The sequence below is a fragment of the Acipenser ruthenus genome, chromosome 4, assembly GCF_902713425.1.
Source record: "Acipenser ruthenus chromosome 4, fAciRut3.2 maternal haplotype, whole genome shotgun sequence".
NCBI classification, from domain to species: domain Eukaryota; kingdom Metazoa; phylum Chordata; class Actinopteri; order Acipenseriformes; family Acipenseridae; genus Acipenser; species Acipenser ruthenus.
In genome coordinates this window covers 28055059-28081924 of record NC_081192.1, presented here as the reverse complement: position 1 = coordinate 28081924, position 26866 = coordinate 28055059, and the positions used below count along the sequence as shown (strand labels likewise).

Genomic DNA, 26866 nt, shown 5'->3' with positions numbered 1-26866 from the left:
GTGGCGCTGAGGGTCTGGCCTTTTCAGAGATGGCCTCTCCCTTTTCCCCTCCAAAAGTTTTGGGTAGAGGGGAAGGTGTTGCTTTAGCCCCATCAGCAGCTTTCTTCCCCTGCCCACTATCGGGTGGGGCAGAGGGTCCAGCTGCTTCAGGGGCTCCCTCTCCCATCCCCCCTCGGATGTTGTTGGGAGGGGGGAGGGTACTTTTTTACCCCTGCCTGCAGACCCCTTAGAGGGCGCCGGGGGGGGGACGGGGGACTCAGAGGGGCAGGGTGCTTGCGCAGATGTTTTGGCGCCCTGCTTGAGCTTAGGGCACCTCTTTTTCTGGTGCCCCAGCTCTTTGTAGTGGTAGCACCTCACCTCCTCCGAGGAATAGAAGATAACGTAATTGGTCCCCTCGAAGGGGCTGGTCCTTGCAGCCCAGGGAGGTGGGAAGTTTGATAGGACGACCCTTGTGCCAAGGCCCGTGAGCAGTTCAATGGGGATGAACATCCCCACCACCGCGAGACCCCTCTTGATTGCAGTGTTCGCAGTGGCCTCCTATTTCAGGAAGAACGCGGCCTTCCCGTACATTTTGGAGGCTGCCAAGATGGCTGAAAGCCCCACCACCTTGGCCATGGCCTTAACAAATCCCTCAATTGAGAGGGTGTCTCCTCGTAATGTTCTTGAAGGGGGCCGCAGTGTCCGCAGCTACCTGCGCCCACCTTCTTGGGCTTGTTGAGCTTGCCCACTTATTTTTTTTTTTTAAATACATTTTAATTTGTTTAGATATTTATTTTATTTTATTTATTTTATAAAAAAAAAAAAACAAAGACTACACACAACACAGCACAAAAAATCACCTATACTGCAATCGGTGTGGGGGCACACAAACACAAAACAAACAGTTATTTTTTTCTTAAATAAAGGAAAAAAACGATGAAAAACAAAACAAAACAAAGCTAAAGGTAATTTAAAATTAATTGAAAACCTTCAACTATAAGAAAGAAAAACAGGTCAGACACAAGGCAGAAGCAGGGGATTTAAAACAAAACAGATTTTTAAAGCAAAATCTAAAACAGTTTTGTGATCAAAAAAAAAAAACTAAAATTAAAAGAAACAAAAGTAAATGCTTTTCAATAAACAATTAAAAAGCAAAGAAATTAAGAGTTTAAATGAAGAAAAAAATAAAAATAGAAACAAACACAGAAACAAAGGAAAATGGCTGACCACCAGCACTTCCAAACAGTGCAAGTGCAGGGAGAACAAAAGAAAAAAGAAACAGTGTTCTATAAAAGACTAACCAATAAAATCAAATAATTTTTAACAAAAAAGGTGCACAACTGCTTTAGAAAAGGAAATATATGAAAAGATTTAGAAAATAAAAAAGTTTAAAGAATTGTTTTAATAGTTTTTATTGCACTACTTAAAGGCAGATATAATTGCATACCTGGACCATCTGTGTGTGTCTGTATCAGCACTTTCCTGAAGACAGCTCCAGGGCAGTCACTGGAGGTCACACATGACTCCTGCTGGCTTGGCTGCATTTGAATGAAAGCACAGCATGCACCACTACAGATTCAAAGGTTCTCAGCTAACAAACTCCATATAACCGAATACAGAGCAACATATTTCCAACATCTGCAATTTTCACAGGACTGATTATGGCAAAAATCTAATTAAGTGTGATCAATGTCATATTCAGTGGGATTTACCAGTACAATTTGGACGCTACAGCAATCCAGTGTAGTTTTTGTGACATTATGATTATAAATTATAATATATTACTACTATTACGACTACTGCGACTATTACGACTACTGCGACTACTACAACTACTACGACTACTACTACTACTAATAATAATAATAATAATAATACTAATAATGATAATAATAATAATAATAATGATAATAATAATAATGCATGCACAGACAAATATGATGGCAAAAATATAATGATTATAAAATATAAAAAATACCGTTAGATACTGTAGTGCTTGTGAAGTATATCAGCTATGAGGTATTAGGAGCCTGTACTGTGGGAATGACACTTGCATGCAGAACATTATTTATTATGTATTTGATATCAGTTTCCTCTTGCCTTTGTAGCTTTTTTCTGTGTTTAGATGCTTTGACCTAAGTTCACAAGCTTCTTTTCCAGTTTTCTGCCATAGACGTATGCAACCCAGGCTAGATCAGCCAAAGTGTCTTTGTATAGAAGTAAGAGCCAGCACCATCTAGTGGGAAGGCATTTGGTATAACTGCAGTACTGTATGTACAATATATCTCTTTTGGACATTTGAATCAAAAGGATACAGGAATGCCACCTGCTAAGAGCTAATGATAATCATATTAGAATGCGTCCCACATTTTCTGCTTGTACAGCGAGCAAAGCTATCCTATATTTAACATATGATGTATATTAGTGATACCTTTTGAATAGCTTAATCAGTAAGTAGCTTCCAATTGCATTTACAAAAGTTTATTTTTTCTATCCCCTTAAGAGGCAACACCATCTGTGTATTTCCAGCCATATAAAATTAAACTTGGCCCTTAAAGACTAAATGTTTCTTGGTTTCTGTAACATTAATACATGCATCAGTTGCCACAATCTTACACACGCATATAGATATGTATATATGGGGCAAACGCTTAGTAAATCTGTTTATAATCACATTTGTTCACTTATTTGTCATGGTCTACTAACAAGAATAATTGTACTGTTTATAATCAAGTTAATAAATCCTCATTAGTTCTAAACATTATTGAATTACTGTCATTGCAAATAATAATAATAATAATAATAATAATAATAATAATAATAATAATAATAATAATAATAATAATAATAATAATGTGCATATTATTAGCAGTAACACCCATAACACCCCTTTTATCTTATAATGAGTGGTTTCATTTCAGTGAATCTATGCCTTTTTTAGCATTGTCCTCTCTGGATTGTCCTTTGTCCCCATTATCCTGACATCAGTCCGGTTTGGACATATGCTTTCACAGCTGCTGCTGTTGTTGTTCTTGTCACTGTACATGCTCATTATACTTTGAGGGCATCTTTCCCGTTTTCTCAGAGTGCTGGTTTCAGCGCGGAGTTGTTTCTCTCTCTGCATCAGCATCCATTTGGTATCAGAATGCATCCATTCTTGCTCTAACATTTTATTGGTACAAGAGGGAGAACCACGTTTCTCCAGTAAAAAATGAAAACCCATATAAAAAATGCTAGTGCTGTCCAAAAACACATCATTTCATACAATATACTACTTTTTCAATTTCTATAATATACGTTGTGTGTACTACTGTATTCTGTAGGAAACTACAGTGTTTTATATGGGATGCTAAATCCCCTGGTTTTCCATCTTCCTCTCTATTAATCAAAATTAGAGCTAACCCTAACCCTAACCCTAACCCTAACCCTTGCACTGCCCCCTAAATGTGTTCCTACAATCCTAAAACATGTGGTGCTGTCATCTTTATATTTATCATAAGTTACAGTGTATTTTTTAAAACTATCTATCTATCTATCTATCTATCTATCTATCTATCTACCTATCTACACCGTATATATATAATATGTCTATCTATCTACACCATATATAATATCATTATGCTCTTGTCGTCTTGTGCCTTATCTATATTCATATTCTTAAATACACACATACATACAGTATATGTTAACTCTGTATCTTTTGCAAACCACTTCTTCAAAATGTCAAAACAACTAAGGCCTATCTGTGCCTTATTTCTGTAGCAACAACAAAACAGAGATTTTACGTGGGCACCCAATAATTAAAAACTGCGTGAAGGTATAACAATATAATGAATGAAAACTGATAGACTAGTAGGTTTCCATAGAAACGTGTATAATTATGATAATCGGTCCCCGTGAACCCTACGAATCATAGGATGTTCTTATAAATGAAATAAGCATTACATATTATTTGGTAAGATAAACATGGTCCTGTGCAGTTATAGAACTGCAGGACCGATCATTTCTTAAATTAAAAGCACTGTATACCATGGATTACTTCAATAGTAAGCATACTGTATATGTTGTGTGATTAAGCAAGGCAGATATGCACTAAATATTTTTTTTTTCTGATGAATATTCATGAAGGATTTTTCTCTTATGCCACAAATGTGACCTAGTGGTTGTTATTTATTCAAATTCTTTACTTAAACTATATGGTATACAATTAACTTAATTCCTTTTTTTTTTTTACTCAATTCATGCATTTTCCCCCTACCTACTGAGTTACTTAAATACATTTCTTTCTTATTTGATATCTGTAGCCCATTTTGAAAACAGAGCTTTTTATGTTAAATTCCATTCTTTAATTGCTGCACATTTCATTGTACAATAATATTTTTATTTGACTTGGAAACGTGGTAATAGATGGGCAGTAGTTAGGGCAGGAAGATTCATGGAAAGAGCCACAAACAAGTTTTACTTTTCAGTGTAATAATAAATACCGTTCAAATAATTATCATGGTTAGGTGGTCAGTGCTTCATGACAAGTTTCTCATTTCTCTTTCTGTTAGATCCAGTTTTTAGCTAATAAGTTATCAAGCCACTCAAGTGGTATACAAGGTCATCACCAGCATTCAGGCGGTTGCAATATCAGCTAAACGCTTCAATACAAAAGGTGAACTTTAAGATGGTTATAACACAATACTATTATAAATGGAAAAATAGAATATTTTTACCAATGGCAAGCTTTTGTTTCTAATGGGATTGTAAATATGTGTAAATAATAATAATAATAATAATAATAATAATAATAATAATAATAATAATAATAATAATAATTCACTGATATGAACAAAAAAGCACTTATTCTCAGAGGGTGATAACAGAAAATATTTTCTGATACTGTACATAACATTCTCAAGTAATACAAACGACTATTACAATAAACAAGGCTGACTCTGCTATGCTTGTGGATGTACAGTATAGGAACTGAGAATATGAACAGTCAATTACATGCAAATATTAAGTATTGCATTGCAGGATCGCAATTTTGACAAATCTGGAGGTGTGTTCTGTTTACCTGTGATATTTAAATGTCATTACATGTGGAACAATTTTGAAAAGCTTTTTTAAAAAATCCAAATGGTGTCTTTTCATAACAGAAACAAGATGTCCAATATATCACCTTCTGTGTTTGCCATTTTAAAGATTTTTAGGGTTGAATTCAGGGGCTGTTACACAGAAATACATTCATTTTGACATCAAAGATCATGTACTGTAGTTTAAGTTGAAGTATTTAAATTAGACACAAAATAGGGTCTAGTCACTACCATGGGTTAATGAGTCTAATAATGTTCTTCTTTATTCAAGTAAATTAAATTTGCTGGCGTAAAAGTAATTATCACAAGAACACCATAGGAGAGGCCCTTAATGACTATCATGCTTTTGACTCTGCAGCCAAAGCAATTTTTCTGTCCCCTTTCAACGTCAGAGTGATTTCAAAACCACCATATTACATGTTGGTGGCTGGTGTATGCAGTTCTAGTTGTCAAAGGCAATTAAAGATGGCTGAGGTCAACTGTCTGAAGCAGAGAGCAGTTTGACTGTCAATGTCTCTGCAACCCTGCCTCAAGGTCAGGAATATTAACCATCTGGTCAGTTTGGGCTTTGTCACAGTTTCAATAAAGGTCTGCTGGGCAAACAATAGCCTAGAGACACTCTTACATTGTACTGGAAAATCAGAACCTCAATGTACGTGTATATTTATAATGATGGCTATTCAATTTGCCTAAATATATATATATATTTGTAAAAAAAACAGTGGTCATGATGTGTGTGCACAAACAGATGTCCCTTGCAGGTCTTCAAAGTTACTAGTGGTGTGTAAAGTCACAAGGACCCGTTTAATTATTATCTATTCTTGGCTTTAGTATGGCTTGAAACAAGAGCAATATTTGTTTCTTATATGTGTTTTATCACAGTTTATTAATGTGTGTGAATCTATGTTTTTCCTTCTTGTTTCTTTACAAAACCTCTGAAGCTTTATTGGAAACCAGGAACTGATCTCAAATGAATTACCCCGTGAAACAGCCAACAAATGTTGTAAATAAATCCCAAATTACACAATGTTTGTGATTTCAAATTTGACATCTTGGTCTGCAAAATCTTGGAACACTCATAAGTAAGGCTGTATTTTTTTCATAGATTTCACAGTTTCTGTTCAATTTGTTGTACAATAACTGTAAAGAAAAATCATCAATTTTGAATGTGCCAACGCAATTCTTTACTGCTTTAATAAATATTATGCTAATCGTAAAATATCTATTTTTAAATCATTAAAAAAAAATTAGGTCACTCCAGCCAGGTTAACTGCACCGGGCAACTGTATATGGATATCATGGATGATGTAGTTCTGTTTGCAGTTCATCATTTCTTTCCTCGTGTGGCAATGCTTCTATGCATGGATCCAGAGAGGTCAGAAGATGGTTCGAAGAGCACAGCAGGGGACTTTACACACCTCCCTTAGCCTGCCGAGGCCCTGAGGAATTAACTTGATTTCTGCGGGCAAGGTAAGAGCAAGCTGGTTGCTGACCCCAGAATACAATAAGCAGTACCCTTCCCTTAACTGTATAAAAGAAGTAAAAAATAAAATGAAAACAATATGATCTTACATTACATCACAACAGAGTTAGAAATAAACCGATGGCATCTAAATTATGCTTTATGGGATGAAAAATGACCTCCAATGACTGTGGTAAACTTGTGTCTATTGCTTTTAAATTTTAAAGTGTTGATTGGATTTTAAAACCATAACAGTCCTTTAACAAGGTGATATGAAGTTATTTGTTGTATGTGGAATAGCCCTTGATTTGAGGTCTAGTCTTTTGAGTAATGACTTTCACATTTCATCCAAAACATGAATGAATGTAGCAAATATTTATCTGTGAATTTTATGTTTTAAACCTAAATGATAAAACATTTTTCACTTGATATATTCATTTTTATTTTAAGGTAGCAATTGCAGTGTAAAGATTAAGGGGCTGATGTAAGGATAGGCATAGTACAAAACGGCTGCAAAAATCCAAACTGCCTTGCGGCCAGGCAATTATTTAGCACTGTGTAAGCTTAAGAGCAATGCAAATTACTCAACACCAGAGGTGAAAGTAACATTTTTTTCTTACCGCTACTGTATTATCGTTGAGTCAGTACTTTGCACATATCCTTACATCAGCCCCTAAGACTCACGAAAGTGTTCAACTGTCCTGAAAATGTCCCTTGTGGCTATCAGGGGAGGAGGGCTGGGATACAAACCAAGTTGCACTTGAAACCTCAAACCAAGCCACTTTGTATTTATTTATTCACTCTTTAACCAGGAAAAAACCCATTGAGACCAAGGCCTCTTTTACAAGAGTGTCCTGTCAAGATAACCCTAAAAATAACATCACTCTAAAAGACAATCTCATCATACATTCAATCTGGGATCAGGTAACCTGGCATCAAACCTATTACAGTTTTACACACAAAAAGTAGCCAGTGTAATTGCTTTCTACAATTAAGTGAGATCAAATTTAAAGAAGCCAGTAACTGGCAGTGATGGGTTTGAGGGTGTGTGGCAAAGTGGTTAACTGTGTGCAGGTGCAGGTGAGCAATAATCAGACAGACAATGATAATCCAGGTGCAATGGTGTTTTATTTTTATAATCCAATTGCCTGATGGCGAAACAGCAGTAAACAATAACAATGTTAACAGGCAATACAGCGGCGTGTGTTGCTCTGTTTATAATCCACGGGTTGTTCCCGAAATAATACACAGTCCCGTTCTTATTCACCTACACGCAACACAGACACAAACACAAGTCCACAGTGCATGCTCTAGTGCTCATAGTGACAATACAGTTCTTCAGTGATGTTGTCCAGTTTTAGTGCTGGACTTTGGCGACAGTTCTGGATTGTGTTTAGCTGTCTAATAATAACAAACAGTGCAATTGTTTAGACACAACAAAACAAAATAAACAAACAAGATTTACAACACGATTCTTCTTCCAGTTACCTTTAACCATTACAAAAGGAACAGATCACATCACTACGTCCCCTTAAATACCATCAACCATGACCCCTTTGTTAACGAATGCAATCGCTCCTCCAATCCGTAGATGCCACATCGTTTCCCTTCTGGGTCAATGATTTAGTGTACTGTAGCTCCGCCTCCTTTCTAGATGACCGACTTCCACCTAACCCTGGGAATGAACTGTTGGGCCATCCAGTCCAGGGTACTCTGTTCCTTTTACACAGCGCCCTCGCAGATGAGGAGGGAGATCTAATACCAAGAATCATTCGATCTCTGTCACAGGGTGGCATTCTAATACAAATCTGGCTGCTTTGTTCATTAGTCGATCCATTTTTTTTTATTGTTTAGCAGAGGCATGTAAAAATAAAGTATCACCATAATCAGACAAAAGAATACAGCTCTTAATAACACGTTTTCTACTTTGAAGCATAACTTTTTTTGCTGGTAAATAATACCCAGTTTTTGAGCTATTTTCTTTGAGATAGTTAAAATATGCAGCTCAAACTTCAGCAATGGATCCAGCCAGATCCCAAAATATTTACAACTATCCACCACCTCAAGAGGCTCTAATGAGTGAAGGCTTAAATCTTGTTTCAAACTTTGAAATTTAGGTCCAAAAAACATTAACTTTGTATTTTTTGTATTAAGTAGCAGCTTTAAATTAAAAAAACATTGTACAATATTGAAATCCTCTTGGAGTTTTTTTTAATTGTGTCTGTGCCAGAATATCCTGTAGTATAAAGCACTGTATCATCCGCATATAGATGACAATGGACTGCATTCAGATTCCGACACACATCATCAATAGACAGAGAACACAGTGTCGGACCCAGGATAGAGCCCTGTGGTACACCTTTTTTTATCTCTATGATAGAAGACAAAATACCTTCTCCCTTTGCCTGTTGTTCTCTATCTGAAACCAGTCAGTGGCTTTATTAGACAAGCCCAATTCCCCCAACCTATCACACAATAATTTGTGGGCCACAGTATTGAAAGCCTTGGACAGATCAATAAAGACTGCAGCTGCCACCTGCTTACTAAAAGTCACTTGAAGTATCATCAGCCACTTTAGTCACTGCTGTTATTGTCCTATGGTCTGATGCATCATGAATATTATGAGGAGCAATTCACTTCATGTGCTGGACCTCCATAATTCCATTGTTTCACCTCATTGGTCCTGCAGGCCAGCATTTTTGGTCTTGTTAAGTTATAGTTATAATATTTATGTATTGAGTACACAGTAAGAGATAATGAAAAGAGTGATTAAAAAAAGAGAGACACACTGTACCAAGATATTTTATTAAATATATTAAATAAATGACATCTGTAACCTCAAAGCCCTCAATAAAGGTATAACTTGCAGTATTAGAAACCTGTTTCGGCAAGTGCCTTCTTCAGAATGACAGCAAATTATGAATGGATCTTTACACAAAATCTGGTATATTTCCCTTAATATATTGGAATTATGGTTTCGGTCGGGTGAGATTTACACCCTAAACATTGTCAATAAGTCCTGATAAGGGGATAGGTTCTGTATGTAAGCATCTAAGCTTCATCATTTTCCAGTTTGAAGGAGACCCCCAAATAATAGGCTTTAAATAGCAAGCCTTTCACATGGCTGAAATTATAGTCAGTATATTTAGTTACCAGGACTATTTAATTTAAATGATTCAGGCAGTAACCACAGGCACATTGGACCGGTTTGATTATACATAAATTGGGGCAGCAGTGTGGAGTAGTGGTTAGGGCTCTGAACTCTTGACCGGAGGGCTGTGGGTTCAATCCCAGATGGGAGACACTGCTGCTGTAACCTTGAGCAAGGTACTTTACCTAGATTGCTCCAGTAAAATCCCAACTGTAAAAATGGGTAATTGTATGTAAAAATAATGGGATATCTTGTAACAATTGTAAGTTGCCCTGGATAAGGGTGTCTGCTAAGAAATAAATAATTATTATCTCTATTTTTCAGGCACTGTACAGTGGTATTTCTAATAAAAGTCAGCAGGGAAGAGGCTGTCGCCTGGTGTGTTATTTCATTGATTTTTCAATGTGTTCAGGTTATTGAGTGAAAATGTGTTGCAGACCTAGCAATGTGCATCTTCTAGAAATGAATTTTCTTATTGTGATTTAGTGGTGTGGGGCTCAGTATAAAACCAAGCTGAAATAACTTAATTTCTTGAAATAAAAGGAACCTCACCTATGAAGCTGTAGTTTATTTAGACTCGCCTGCCTCCTGCATGTACCTTGAATTTGAACATTATCACCACCCTTTGTTAAAAATGATTGTTTACAACAGTGACCCTTTGTAAATGAGATACTGGATACTTTCAATTAAAAAGAAAAGAAAAGATGTACTCTTACATTCCTGTGAGCTATTATATTTGTTTTTATGTTCTGGTGTGATTCAATTGCAGTAGTCTCACAACAATAAGAAGTCCTAATACAAGGACAACCTTAAACCTGTTTTATTATATCTACATGGTATGCCTGCTTGTTGTGATAAGCTCATATTGTTTCAGGTTGTGAAGCATGCCATTCTCCTTCTTTTATACTCTTTAGAGACACTGAGTATAGAAAAAGAGGTTACACTTTTAACCCTTAACTACCGGCCTACAAAAATATTGTAAAAATACAAAAAAAGAATGAAAAAAAGAAAAAAGCTTTAATTAAAAAAAGAAAGCATTTGATACTAATATACAGTAGGGGTCTATTCTAAAACTATAAATAGAAACTAAGTCAAGCAGACGACGTTTTAGCGAGTGCCTTATTAGGTGGTTTATTCAATTGATCTAAACAAAATAGAATTAATAGCGTTGTTATTTAAATCGTTAAAATATGAACCTGCCTGATTTAAAAAACAGAAATAAACTACGATTTAAATGCACGGTATATTAATTATTACAACAGTGGTGGTATTTGTTGATCCACCACCATTTAGATCAATTGAATGAACCCTTATATACTGTATCATATAAGGTATTTTAGCTAGCTGACATTCAAATTAGACATTTCAAAATGGGGGCAAAATAATCAAATAAATTAAATTATAATCTGGGGATTAGTTAAATCCTACTTAGTTTTAATAATGCCAGGTATCCCTGTTTCCTCCATGCAAAAAAAGCTTCATTCATTTATTTATTGATCTCTTGTAGCACAATAAAGGAAATGGATGAAATCCAGTCATCCTGTCTGGTTTTTGACATCCTAGTAAATGTGGTTGCTTGTTCAATGTGAGCAGCATGTAACTCATCATAGTGAGCAATTATTTATGTAAATTCCCTGTAGTTTCCCTGGAATGCTAGTTCCTGCTGAGCTAGATATGTGGTGACGTTTTATAGCCAGATTCCAGATTTTTTAAATCAGTAAAGCCATACTTTGTCCATGTGTGCTAACTACCACAGTTACTGAAAAGTAAATGGGGCTAGCTGCACCCCCGGTCATACCAACCACTCTGAAATGATCTGTTCTTGTTAGAATTTTCAACTTTTGTTAGTGGCCTCCCTTCTGATTTTGTACAAAGTTTTCCTGTGTAATCTAGCATGGCAAACTTAAAAGTCTTCATTAGCCGATCAACTATGTTATCCTCCATTCTACCTTTAAAAATGCCAGCACAAGACAAGCACCAAGGTCTAATAAGATGATAAAACAGCTGTGTTTAAATATATATATATATATATATATATATATATATATATATATATATATATATCTTTTTTTTTAATTTACCGTTTTGATGGATTTTTTCCTTTTTTTTCAAGTCACTTCTTAAACTCTCCTTCAAAAAATCTGATGCAAAACCGAATGTTTCAATTTCTGTTATTCAACACTTCAATCATAATCGCGCTTACCCATTACAGCAGTGCTTCTGCAGGGGGCGGGAGGGTGTGAGTGGCTCCTCCAATTCAAACCAGGGATCAGACTATGACATATGCCATTGCAAGTACTGTGGTTAATAGCAGATGGGAGTTTATAACGGAGGGGGGAAAAAAAACTCTCTCTGGGCAATCAAAACCTGTGCTTTTTATTTATTTATTTTTTTGTTGTTGTTGTGAGTGAACAGTTTATTTTTCTTTCTCAATTTCGTCATATTGCCAGCAATGGCCAATGCACTGTTGTTTAAAGGATTAGTAAGAATCAGAAGATTTAAATGATTTTCTTCATATATATATATATATATATATATATATATATATATATATGAATTAGAAATGATTAAATATATAGATACATACACATATACATAAAACAAACAGACAATACCAATAGGAATGTTCCTTTTCTTTTAAACTTCTGGTGTATGTTTAAAAACTGTTTATAACACATACAATAAAGGCTCATCAGGAGTTATTAATGTTTTATGAGCCATTTCTTAGACTGGAGTAACCCACACATACATATACAAATTAAAAAGCATAACTCTGATTACCAGGTGTACAATGTTTACATGATTATTATTATTGTTATTATTATTATTATTATTATTATTATTATTATTATTATTATTATTATTATTATTATTATTATTATTTATAGTCGTAGTTGTAGTAGTATTATTTTTCAGTATTTTATTAATTGGATTAAAACTGCAAAATGGCTTCAGAAATCCTCTAAAGGTCATAAGAAGCATAAATATTAATTTTCTTAACATGCCATATATGAGAAATGTACTGGTGTGATTAAATTGTTATGACAAGACAAGTAATTAAGATTTTGATTTCTTTAGGCGATGAGGAGAGGAAGCAGTTTGTTTGGTCTTCAACCATAAATCATGTAATTGCATAATTTTTAATGTTTTATTTTTAATATGAATGTGGCAGGGATAATCAGAACTAGGGTTCTGACCTCGGAACAGCATGCCTGTGTGAATAAATGATTACCTGAAAAAAATATTTAAAAGTTTTTTGATGGCTTAATAAACTGTGTCTTATTTTTCCTCTAGGATTTACTTTATTGCTCATATTATATCTGATCCATGTATTTTAGATGTTCACAGAATAGAATTTGACCCTAAAACAAGGCTGAGTAAAAATGTGTTGTATCTCTCATAGTTTTGAGAAAAAAAAAATCTATGAAGCTTTTTGCTATATAGGTACACAAATGGTTCACTTGGCTGGAGCTTATTGTTGTACCTTGCAAAACTTTGCACAGCAGTTAGTCTAAATTTGTTATGAAGATTTCCCTAACATCTACAATCTTTGTTGCTGTCTTTGTGTGCGATACTGTAAGCCACAGTCACACTGAAACTATGGCCTAATGTACATGTATGTATTCTTTATATATCTGGTGACCTAACCAGCTTTGAGTTGTAATGTTCCTTTGCTCCTTTAAAAGCATGTGACTGTTACCAATGTATCTGCAGTCCCAGCCTCACTAAAGCCTCAAGCACTGCTTGTTTTATTGAGACGCACTGCAGTCTCTTCAAGCTTCCTGTCAACGTTTCTTAATCAAAACAAATCAGACCCACACCAACTCCTGTACCAAAATAATTGGAATCATTTTTTTTTCTTCTTTTAAATGTCTTACTGGACATTGTAAAGAAGGGAAAGCCATGATGCAGCAATGATGTAATACCCAACTATTTATAAACATATTGTATTTGGATAAAAAGGAAATTAACTCCCTGTTTAACTGTTAACTGTTTTTTTTTTTTTTTTTTTTTTAACCCTGAAGTAATAATTGAGATATACTTCCTTCTTATGGTCCTGGTAATATGGCAGTAGCAATATCTAAATGTATATTTAAATTAAGGTATAAATAATATATAATCTTATAATGTATATTACGAAATGGCCATTCAATCGGTTTATATTGTAGCATTATAATGTTCGCCTTTTTTGTTTACTATCCAATACCTTATTATTTGTTTTTTTTTTAGTACTGATTTTAGTACAGTGACAAAAGCTGTTATATTCATACTGACAGAGACATTAACCAAAGCATCTGTATAATTGGTGTAGTTACTAAGTAATTACATTTATAACTGAGCGTTATTCAAAGCTGTGGTAGGTTATACCCCTTCTAAAAGTTTACAACAGCATTTTTGCAGTCTTACCATGCTTTCCCCATGGTTATACAATGCATTTACCTGGGCTTTCCAGGTTTATTAATAGGCTTTACCACACCTCACTATTCTTTATAATGTTTACCTAAGCAAAATAATAGGCATAAGGTGGTGTGGTAGGCAAGTATGATAAAAAAATGGTAAACTATTGAAAATTAAAAGATGAGCCTGGAAATGCATGGTAAACTGTTGAATTACAGTGGCATTTTCAGGGGAATTTTGTAAATAATTCACTCCACATGGCACTGGCACATACCTTCTAATAGCTAATTCAAAATAGCCTTAATGAGCATGTACATACCTAAATGTTTTACTATCAATTGCAAACATTAATATAAAATATTTCCAAATTATAAGCACTTTCATGAAAAAGTAGTGTGTATATTCCTGCATATTTCAATCACTTGCTGCCTTATAGAAAACTACAAAAGAACAGAAATGTGCCACACAATAGTCATACCATGATTGACCTATTTATTTATTTAGTCATTTATTTGTTCATGCAGGTGTCTAGTTTGCAGTGCTTGAAACTAAATTTCTATTGGTTTATTCATAGATTTCTGATAGCAAAGTAAACTCCTATACATTGCTCTGCAAGCATGCCTTAGGCTGCCCTTGAGGGACCACCCATAGGGGGTGAGGGAGCAGTTTAGTCTCCATGCCAACCAATCCTTGGCCTCTCAGGTTCCCAGTGTCAATTCTACTGAACTATGATGTGTTCACTGTGGGCTAAAAATAGTTTTAAAAAAAGAGTTAACCAAACTAATTTCACTAGGTTTGATACAAATCCATGATTGTCCGTTACCAACTGTGTTACCTAGGGCCCTATTCATAAAAGTACTTGCCGACTGCCATAAAAAATTTATTTAGTTGAAAACTAATGAAAATCGTCCATATTACTATTCATAAAATGATCTTAGCAAACAGGCGACTGTCGCAAAGCACTTTACGAATGGGTATACAGTCGTTCAAGAACGAAAATCCGCCCCTTTTTGGTGACATCATCAGCATTATAAATGTTCTCTGGGTGGCGTCGGTAGCTGTTGCAAAACGAAAAACGGAATCCACCGTCGGTAGCCTACTACCGATGTCATAATTTAGAATATTTTTTTTTTTTAAATAAATACTTTGTATTTTCGTTTTGTTTGACAACGCTGGTAAACACATTTCCATACGCACACATAAGATTTACATTCTTAACTGCAGGAACAAAAAATAAATAAATAAATAAACAAAAAGCACTGTAGGAGGATGTTTGAATTTTACTGTAATTCTAGTAATAAACTTTAAATGTTAATAGCTAGCCCAAATTTCCCACCGACTGCATCAGCATTTTTTTTTTAAATAGGTAGTGTTAATCACAGGTATGTCAAACTGTATAACAGAGCGAGTGTAGTAATAAAATAGGTCTTAAAAAAAATAGTTTGCCGAGGCTGTCATTAGTTTAAACTTGACTGTAGAAAGTGTTCATTAACTCCTAGTTATCGACAGCATTCACTCTTATGAAAACTTTATGCTAATGATGTAATCGTTACCTTTCTCTCAATTCATTAAAAACATGCCTTCATAGACAAAAATCATTGGGGCTTAACAACGCATCTGAATTATCTTTTATGAATAGCAACTGCCGTTAAATAGGCGGCTATGGACGAAATCCGATCATGTACTCCTGTTTTCTCATTTCGACAGGCGTTAACCGTGTGTGGTCCAGGAGGCTGTGTGGTCCAGTGGTTAAAGAAAAGGGCATGTAACCAGGAGGTCCCTGGTTCAAATCCCACCTCAGCCAGTGACTCATTGTGTGACCCTGAGCAAGTCACTTAACCTCCTTGTGCTCCGTCTTTCAGGTGAGACGTAATTGTAAGTGACTCTGCAGCTGATGCATAGTTCACACACCCTAGTCTCTGTAAGTCGCCTTGGATAAAGGCGTCTGCTAAATAAACAAATAATAATAATGAATAGACCCCCTAGTCCCTATTTTATGAAGTCTTGACAATATATTATGTCCTTAATAGTTAATCATGACATAAAAATACTTTGTCAGAAATGTTATATTATGTCATTGAATACATGGGACTGGACTAATGTACTGTTCGGTTTAAGAGCAAAACGAATTCCTTATCGTACCACCATGATGCAACTATTCAAAAAATAAATAAACTTTGACTGCATTTTTACCAGGGCAGTTTGCCCTTTCTGGCCTAATTTCCAAGAGATGAGCACATGTGTACTGCTGTAGACACACGCTAGCATTTTAAAAAATCAAACTGACATTTCACCGTGACAGGTATGGCTTTTCCCAGCAAACACAGGGTCAGTCTTTTTAGCAAAGCATCCTCTTTCATAATAAAATACTCTTTCAGTTCCACTAATGTCACAGAGAATAACACAGAAAATCTCCTCCATCCTCCTCTGATTTGATGCAAATGTTTGCAGATTAAGATTAGACTGATATGTTTCTGTTCTCTGTAGCCTTTATTATTAATAGCTAGTTTTAATCATGGTTTGTCCCTGGGCACAAGTTAGAGCAAAATCAGCAGAAGAGATAGAGAAAGAAAACAAGGGAACTTGAAAATTAGGGCTTTGTGGAAAACATAAAAGCAGAACAGCAGTCTGCAAAAGGAAAGGGGTACTGCAGCTTTTAGGTCTGACATCTCACAACAGAATCAAGATGGCAGTGGACCCACTCGCCTCTCCAGCTGGATTCATTGATTTCAGCCTGATGTGTTTCTATTATTTAAATCTTAAAACCTCAACTCATGTATTTTCCGAAGTCATTAAATGATAGCAGCACTAGTAGAATTCTGTCAAAGGCAGGCTGGGGGATAAATTATTAAGCTGTCTGACTGTAAGGTGGTGGGACATTTTCACATTGACTGCAGTGTGTGTGTGTCATCACATCCAGCGAAAAGATAAATAGGCGAAGGCTGGATTGACAAAAATCAATAGTGACTTGCACATCCCTAGTCAGAACCAGTTTTATCCTGATTGCAGCCGCTGCAGATGGCAATTTCCAGAATAATCTACAATCCTCCTCCACCCCCATCCACCACCATCAATAATATGAATGGGATTAGAGGGCTTTGATTTGCTGATTCAAAGCTTCAGAGCTGTCCATGCGATTGGGAGAGCTCTCGGTAAACATGCTGTTGATAAAAGAGAGACAATTACTTATTTATTATTTCTTGCCATAAAAAAATATATAAAATATATTCCCACATCATTGTAATTTTGTAGAATATGCAGCATGCACAATATGTATATTTTACATATTTACAGAAATATGTAGTTATTATGCCATACAATTGTCTATCACTTTAAACATAATTATTTTCTGGAGTTTAGGAAACATAAAAAAATAAATTCAATATCTTCTTTTTTTCCCCTACGATAAAACATTTACACATTTGTTACAGGAATAATATTCATTCGATAATGTGAAGAAAGTAATTTTGATGTGTACTGTATATCACTGTAAATGCATTTATGTTGAATGTCTTTAATATTTCTTTCTTTTGCTTTTATTTTTACAGAGTCATTTTTAAATACATCTGCATGTTAAAACAACTGGGATATTAAACCTTTCTTTTTTACGTGGATGGACCATCCTAATCATAGCTTGATCACAATGGAATTCTATTGGCCTAGTTTTTTTATATATATATATATTTGTTTCTTTTCTGGTCACTAATGTATATTAAGAGAAACAAATAATCCATAAAAACTAAAAAAATCCAACAAACATTCAGAAGCACTTTAGATTACAAGGCACAAAAATCCATGCACATACATTGTAATAACTGCTTGTACATGGTAACTAAGCTTCCTATCTCTGCTTGCATTCAATTCAAGACCCTTGTTCTTGCCTACCGCTCTCTTCACCACACTGCCATTTCCTACCTCCAATTCTGGGTGTCTCCCAACACCCCCTCCTGCCCTCTCCGCTCCTCCTCTACTGGCCTTCTCTCCACTCTCCATCCTCCCGTGCCCGCTCCTCCTCTTCTCTAGCCCCTCTGTGGTGGAATCAGCTGCTGGAGAACTTCAGGACTGCTCCGTCTCTCACTGCCTTCCGCCGCCTCTTCCTCAAGACCCACCAGTTTAGACTGCACTTGTAGATCTCTTGATCTACCTCTCTTATTATGCACTGGACTTGCCTGACCTAAGCACCACATTACTGGATCTTGAGCTAATGCACTATCCTTGCACTATTGCACTAATGTGACATTGTAGATACAACTTGTAGTAATCCTTACATGTTGCATCCTAGTTCATATTGTCTTTTAGTAGTATTATTTGCACTTACAGTAAACTATACTGTATATAAATGTTAATATTGCATTACAACACTGTACTGCCCTGTAATACCTGTAAGTTGCCTTGGATAAAGGTGTCAGATAAATAAATAATAACAATTTTGTTATCGGATATAATTAATAGTACTGCCATGGCACTGACCATGTCTATGTAACTACACACTGATAGCTGATACCCAGTTATTACTGTGTTATTATATAGTTCTGTATGCTACATTTGTTTTCTATTTATGCTCAGTCTTTATTGTGTCCATTGTCATTTTCACTCAAAATGAAGCAAAACCCGTTAAGTGGCTGAGGTTGCCACAGGGGCCTACAGTAAGAGGAAAAAATAATCGACAGCTGATTACTAATTACTAATCAAATATTTTGTTGCAGTGACAGTGATTGAAAAAAAAATGCATACATTGGGTTGAGAATCTTCAATATTCTAAAGGGATTCTTTATATACATTGTTTCAATATTTCATTATTTACCTGTTTAATAGGGATGGAAAGCGGTGATATAATTTATTTTCCTTCTGAAACTGTGATTTTGTATAGACATTTTGAATTTATGAAATCACAATAACCATAGTTACACTGAATTCTGATCATAGTTTGCCAATAAAATAGTATGCAATACAAAGCTATGTGTTATAATGTTGTCTGGGATATCACCCACAATTTAAAACAATTTTGAGAACCTTAACTCAACAGGGTGATTATTGGCACACTGTATTCCAGTGGGTCACTATACATTATAATAGGACATTATAATAAACACCCTTTAGAGTCAAGGACCCTACAAAAATGTAAATTGTGCAGAACACCCTAGACAGTAACCCTCTGTGCTACTGTGGTTATAGTGATTTCATAAATTTGACTTTTCTATACAAAATCCCAGATTCAGAACGAGCAGAAATTTCAGCTACACACTCCTTTCCATCCCTATTAAATTGGTAAATCAAATCTCTACTCCATTTATGCATTTTATAAATGCCTGCAGCTGAGGACATTGCACCCTGGAGGTAACAATAGTCTTCCCGAGGGGCATTTCATTTTCCACTGATTTTTTTTGCGCTAAAATAACTTTTTTTGGAACTGAACAAATTGATAAAGTATTTAGCGAGTTATTTTAATTTTTCTTTGTGCATGCACAGTTTATTTTTTGCTAACTAGGTTACGCATGCGCAGTTGGGCTCCACCACCAAGAGTAAGTTAGTGGGTATAACAGTTTAATAATTCTCTATGGATAATTTCATTTGAATTCCTTAGGTCACTTATGTCTTGTGGTTCTTGTAGATCCGGACTTTATCCATTTCATTTTTTACAGCACTATCTCCAATGGGGACTCCAGAAGTTAATGTAGCAACGAATGAAATTGTACCTCTTTTAAATATTTACAGGAAACATATTAGTCAGTATATATTTAGTTCATATGCATTATATACACTTTAAAACATAAGCATAAAAGACCTATATTCGTAATACTAATATATTGTGTACGATAACGTATTACAAACAATATAATGTGCACATAGGAGGCTGTGTGGTCCGGTGGCTAAAGAAAATGACTTGTAAATTGAAGGTCCCTGGTTCAAATCCCACCACTGCCACTGACTGACTCACTGTGTGACCCTGAGCAAGTCACTTAATCTCCTTGTGTGTCTTTTGGGTGAGACGTTGTTCTAAGTGACTTGGAAGCTGATGCATAGTTTGCATACCTTAGTCTAAATAAACAAATAACAATTAATATTACCAAATGTTTGATGGTTTATTTCCAAACACAACAATCACATAATAAATTGCTCACAAACAATTATAGATTTGCAGCACTTGATCATTTATGTTCAGAACCCTCCTTCTGTGTGAACTGTGACGCACAATACATACAGTATAGCTGTGAATATGCTAGGGTAGCTGCATTTGAACAAAAAAAAAGTTTCTCTATTTTTTTGTATGTGATTTACCCCAGCGTTTTGTTTACATGTTGAAATCCCAGTTAACAGAGTATCCAGGAGATCCTGTTGTTCATGATTATTAGGCTATTATTTTATTTATATTAAGCGATGAAATGGTTGAATTGATTGTATGGAAATGTGCCATTCTCCTCCTAATGATGCCATTTGAATCAATGTACATTTTTAAACAAGGTATAAATATAAATACAATTATGAATATGTTCATATTGTTATTAATAACAATCTGGTAGCTAGACTAATATAAACGTAACTAAAGTATTCATGTTTTAAAAAATTGTTAAAAATGTAATAGCCTATTAATAATAGCTTATTTTATGTATGAGAAGTCTATGTGTATGTGTATAAGGTATTTAAAATGTGGCCCTACTTGGGAATGTTTCTTATAATAGAGAATTTATACAAAAACTAAGAGTTGCACCACAAATAAAAAAAATAAATAGCAAACCAAAAACTTCATTTAAGATATACAGAGAGGACTACAATCTAAATGGAGGGATCTACTTTCCATTGCATATAAATATCATGTTTTAAAATCAGCCTTCCAATGAAAAAAAGAATGGATATTAAACAGAAAAAAACACCCTTTACTTGACGGTAAGAGCTCTACTTGACGGTAATCTCCAAAACCACCAAAGAAAGCCCTTTCGTGCACTGCAATGTTTCAATTTCCACGGAGGTGCTGACCAATATAAGGTAATGTCCATAATATAAACAATTGTCTATCGATTCACACCAACCAGCCGAGAATGGGCAAACAAACCTTATTTCCTTATGGTTCAGGACTGTAGAGCCAAAACTTGGTCGCACACTATGTGATTTTTCTCAAGGACTACTCAGAAGTATATATATATATATATATATATAAACTGTTGCATCCATGACGCGTTTCGACTACAAGAGTCTTCGTCAGGTGGTGAATATTCAAGGTTTGTTTGCCCAAGACCCAAAAAGCTGTCTAACAAGGATGAGTAATACTTAAAGATAATATCCTTAAGGAATAGAAAGAAGACAAGCATTGAATTGAGAACAGAACTGGCAGAAGGCACAGGTGTCATTGTCCATCCATCAACAGTCCAAAGCACCTTTGACCATTGTTCCATAGTCCAAATTCTTGAGTTCTTGTGCATATTTTAGCCTTTTAGTCTTGTTCCCCTTTCTTAACAGAGGTATTCTAATTGCAACTCATCCTTTAAGTCCTGATTTCAAGAGTGACCTTCATACTGTTGATTTGATGGACAACGACACCTGTGCCTTCGGCCAGTTCTGTTGTCAATTCAACTCTTGTATTGCTCATCCTTGTTAGACAGCTTTTGGGGTTTTCCAGTCCTGGGTTTGTCAATTACAGATGATGTTTCTCTGTACTTGTTGATTATGCTTCGGATACCACACCTTGAAAATTAAGTGATGCGAGCTATTTCACTCAATGTTTTTCCTTCTTAATGCAAGTCAAGGTTGATATAATAGTAGAAAACACTAGTGGAGGCTTTGAGTAAATTGTTGATGCTCATAATGCATTAGAGTAGAAACATGCAACATGTCTAAGACTTTTGCACAGCAGTGTGTGTGTGTGTGTGTTTGCGTGCATGCGTGCGTAAGGTAAAAACCACGACAAGGCTTGCAGCTCCCATGATATATACACACACCTGGGTGGCGATTAGTCCTGAGGCGAAGCCAAGTCAATCCTAGTAGTTTGAGGTTCCATAAGTAATGCATTTTAATTAAGAAAGGTAAACATAGTAAGAAATTTTTATCATAGTAGTTTGGGGTTCCCAAGCAAGCTCTCTATCAATTGAACCATCGCTGACCTCTAGATACTGGTCCACTTTTCAGTGCCTTTAACAATGTACAGAGCTGCGTATGATATTCAGTTCCACTTAAAATGTAACATAATGAACAGTCAGTATTGTCGTACAGTATTATCTTCGAGTGGGTTGGAAAACCTGTGTGTCTATGTTATTAATTCCTATCTAGATTACCGTATGATTGGTTTCATTTCGCACTACAATAAACCAGCGTTATTTGCTCAGTTTTTCAGTTATCATTTATATTTTCCTTTTAGGTCCTTGTTGGTATAGGTAACTTATCACCTAACAATGTGACCATTTTGAATTGACTTTGCAGTTGAAGCAAAATTAAGGGAAGGTGCCTCAGTCATGATTTTTATGACATCAGCCGCAACTATATTAATAATAAACACAGTAAAAACTCAATATGGTACAGCTGAAGTCACAAATTGGGTTTCTCTGTAATGTGTTCTGGAATGCAGCAGGCAAAATGTGCGCTCTGATTGGCTGAAAGATCCTCAGCAGTCTGTCTGTTGCTTGTTGGATTTTGTGTGGTTGTTAGACTTAACCCTTTTAACCGTGATGTTGTAATTTGGTAATCAGTTGGCGATTCAAGACTGTGTGTGTGGCCTCAAAACAAATCCAAATTAGTTATTTGTCTATTTCAATTTGCTTAGACACATGCATTTACATTCGCTTCTACTAGTGAGCATGCTGCTTGTGCTCTTTGATGTGAATCTGTTGACATACCTAGTGTTCAGCAGCATTTTCAATCCAAACACAAAAAAAACCCTTTTGTGATTGTGCTGACAACAGAGAAGCTTTCAAGAAAGCGTGACATCTTGTGAACAAAAAAGCAGTAATTGTAATTGCAGATTTAAGCCAATGACAGTAGGAAATACAAGATGAGTACTGAATGAAATGGAAAGCCATTGCCAGAAAAAAGGGTAGCTCATGGAACTAAGAAACTTCTAAAAATAATCTACAAACAAAATAGATGTGCAGAATGTATGCGTATGAACAGGAACAGTTCAAGATGTTCAACTACACAAGCCTGAGCAAGCAAATGCAGGAGCAAGGATCCCACTGTTTATATCTGGAAAGTTTTATTTAAAGATTATTTGCTAAGTGCTGCTACTTTTTGGAATTAACTCTGATCCCAGTTGTAGAAACTCTCCAACACAGTTTAAGCCTGCTTAGCTAAAGGTGCAACTCCAAAATACTTCATTTACTGTAAAGCAATCGTTATTTTTAATTTAATAAAAAAAATAAAAGGACAGTTTTGGAAGTTATTATTGTTTTACAGTGGAACATTTCCTATCCGATTGTTGCATTACTGACAGAACTATTCATCTGCCCCTCTTCTCTCCCCCCACTAAGACACAACTAAATGTAGGGTACTGCAATATTTTATTTTTTCATGTTTTATAATATAATATAATATTATTCTTAATCTTGCTGTTCTAAAAGTTAAAATATTGCAGTAATTTGTTTATTTGGCAAGTAAATACTGAATGGGCATGTTTAAACTTGTTCAGTAAAGTACTTTTCAATATTTTTGTCCATATACATTTTCACCTCCATCTATAACCCCATTCCCAACAGAGTATGTTATGTTTTGCTGTATTTATATATTACCTCAAAATAACCACTGGATTTTAATCCTATAAAAACTGCTTTAACCAGAATCATCCACAGTCAAAACACCATGAAAAAAATGTTTTATTGACACCAGGTTACATATGTTTGGTGATAAATCAATCATATAGTTTACAGTAGTACACAGGTCTATTTCTCATGGAATAAAAACATGCATCTCACCAGTATGATACTCCATCTCAAGCACCTGACACAAACCTTAAATTCAATGAGGTAACTGCTTCCCCTATTCATCATTATACTAGAAACCCCATTAATAAACGAAAGGACTTCAGAGCTGTGCTACCAATTAGGGCTAAGGGCTGTGTCAATAGAAAGTGCATTTGTGAAAGTAATTGCAAAACAGTAGGCCTTGGAAAAAATACAGGCAGTATTGTCTTATAGGTATCCTAATGAAAAGCAGAAAGGAGGACTGGGTGTGCATGCCTGTCCTAATTTAATTAATTAATGTATTTGTGATTTTTATTCTTTCTTCCTGATCATTTTTTCTGTCATTAAGCTACAGTGTTACGTCTCTGGTGTCTGAAACAGCCTGTTCCTGACACTTTTTTTTTTCAAAAAGTGTTTCAAGAAAATGGAAATTAATTTATTATAATTTGATGAGTACCATCTCCACCTCCCAAACACAGACATACACTGAACCATTTTAAAATCCTGTGTTTAACCTGAACAGATAGTTTGCATAATTATCATATACCACAGCACAAACTGCATTGTTTTCTAATTAGTGAACTGGTGCACAGTTTCCAGATTTACATATCAATGAGACAGACTATTGATGTAATGCCCCTGTAGAAAAGGATGCGTGTATCAAAACACAGACAAAAACAGGTACAACTACAAAACCATAGAAACCAATTATATTATATTTAAGAAGATATGATGTGAGTGTGCTTTGATACTTTCTTTGCCAATCGTGTTGTAAATCCAGTGGATAAAAATAAACTTAATTCTAAAGATAAACAAACAAGTCAAAAACTAACAGTTTGGTCACAAGGAAGGTTCCATTGGTTTTATGGAGGACTTTGATTAGCATCCCTTTAAAGTAACATTTAATTTTCAAAAATGAATTGCTCTGCAGGTTTGATGGGGATGTGTATTGTATGAGAGGAATCCACTGTAAGAATGATATATCTGCTGGGCCTGAAGCACACACATGGAACACCTAGCATGGCTATACATAGTACTCAAAGTATTATTATTATTATTATTATTATTATTATTATTATTATTATTATTATTGCACAGTTGATACAGATGATTTTGGCATCTGGTCCTAAACCCATTGTGATTCTGAATCAAGTAATTTAATTTTCCAATTCTGACCATTAGTCACAATTACATTTCTTAATGAACACAATAAGCACTGTTTTAATTTCACTAACTGTTATGCTGGCACTCATCCACTACTGGAATTACAATAAAGCACATTGCACATCCATTTTATGTGACACGGAAACGCAAAGTAAGCAGGGTTATTACAGTGACATATTCATTGATCAATACTTGTCATGAACTTGAAATGTTACAAAATGTCATTAAATGACAAGATGAAATCCAATCATTAGTTACTTTGTTTCAGAAACTGTAATCCTAACAATTGATTGTCAAAAGCTGGCAAATTTGCCAAGAGCTTTGGTTCTGAAAAGTACAGACTGCAGCATTTTCACTGGAGCACCGCTTGAATTCAAATCATACTGGATTTGTTTTCCCAAAGCAGTACAGTGCAAAGTGACCAACTGACCAGCTTTAATTACACCAAAAAAATATATTCTGTACAATACAAACTTCTCTTGTGAGAAACAAATGACGTAATAATAAATATAAAATGTTTGTTGCAATACAGTGCCCTTGGTTGGCATTGGAGTCAAGGCGGTTAATTCAATTAGTCTAATATCAACATTAGTAGTAATTGTAATTTATAATTTTAAGATAATACTTGTTTGAACTGTTATGTTACTAGAGGGCATTGCTTGCAGTTCTGTGAAAGAGCAGGGTGATTGTTGTAGCTCTCATATTAGCCTTTAAGACCACATTGTATGCTGACAACTATATTGTTAGCCTTGTTTAAACCCCTTAAATCTAAACATTTCGTTTGCTGGCGCTGTTTTTTTTTATTCATTATTATTATTCCTGCACATCTGCTAGCAGTTGGATTATTTATAGGATGCCAGGAAATATTAGTAAACACTATATATCATATGTGTGTATCAGTGTGTGTGTGGATTTCTTTACTGATTTCCATTCAAATTCAGATCAATAAAATGAAGGAATTGTACATATATTGTAGACCCCTACAATGCCCATAAAACAACACTGATTCCACAACAGCAAAAACATGTATATTTATAGAAGCCTGTTAAAGAAGGGAATATTTAAATCCTCAAACTTTTTTTTTTTTTTTGTGTTGTGGCACACAGTTGAAGCCGAACATGCTGTTACATTGAGCTCTGAATAAAAAAAATATAAAAGTCAAATCAACCATGACTGCATTGTAATGTTTCATGAGCAAACTTTTTAATTTTGATTTAATAATCAAAATGGCCTTTAAAAATAAAGTTCTTAACAACACACTTAAAACAAACAGCCCTAAAGTTTTGTAAGTAAGCTCATTCTCTCAGTATTTTAAATTAACATTCTGTTTAAAATACATTCACAACATGAATAATATATGACACAGATAACGTGACCAATCAAACATCCTCTGTTTTAATGTGTATCTCAAACAGTTGCTAATTCAGACTCGCATAGGGACCAATTTAAAAGTGGAAATCCTCATGATAAAAGACTCCATCTTTCTCTTTTGTGGGGGATATTTTCAATCTGACCAAATTTTTAAACTCAATGCAGCGAATTTTTCTCTTTTCCTGAACATTTTAGTGTGAAGTAAATTTAAAAATGTGATTAACATATTTAAATTATTAGATATAAAAGCATGAATTGATAAAATAAAAAAGTGTATTCTTAAACTTTATTTGAAGACAAAAGGCTTAAACTTCATATTTATAAACATTAATGATTGTCTAGTCTGGTATGATGTGTTACAGTTGTGAACATCTGG

At 34.9% G+C, this 26866-nt stretch overlaps 1 long non-coding RNA gene across 1 annotated transcript; it reads left to right on the top strand.

Moving 5' to 3' along the window:
- Positions 1-336: 336 nt before the first annotated feature.
- LOC131736846 (uncharacterized) lies at positions 337-20178 on the top strand. Its single transcript, XR_009328444.1, has 3 exons — positions 337-6530; positions 15779-15933; positions 17620-20178. It is a non-coding gene; the product is annotated as an uncharacterized LOC131736846 (long non-coding RNA).
- Positions 20179-26866: the final 6688 nt, after the last annotated feature.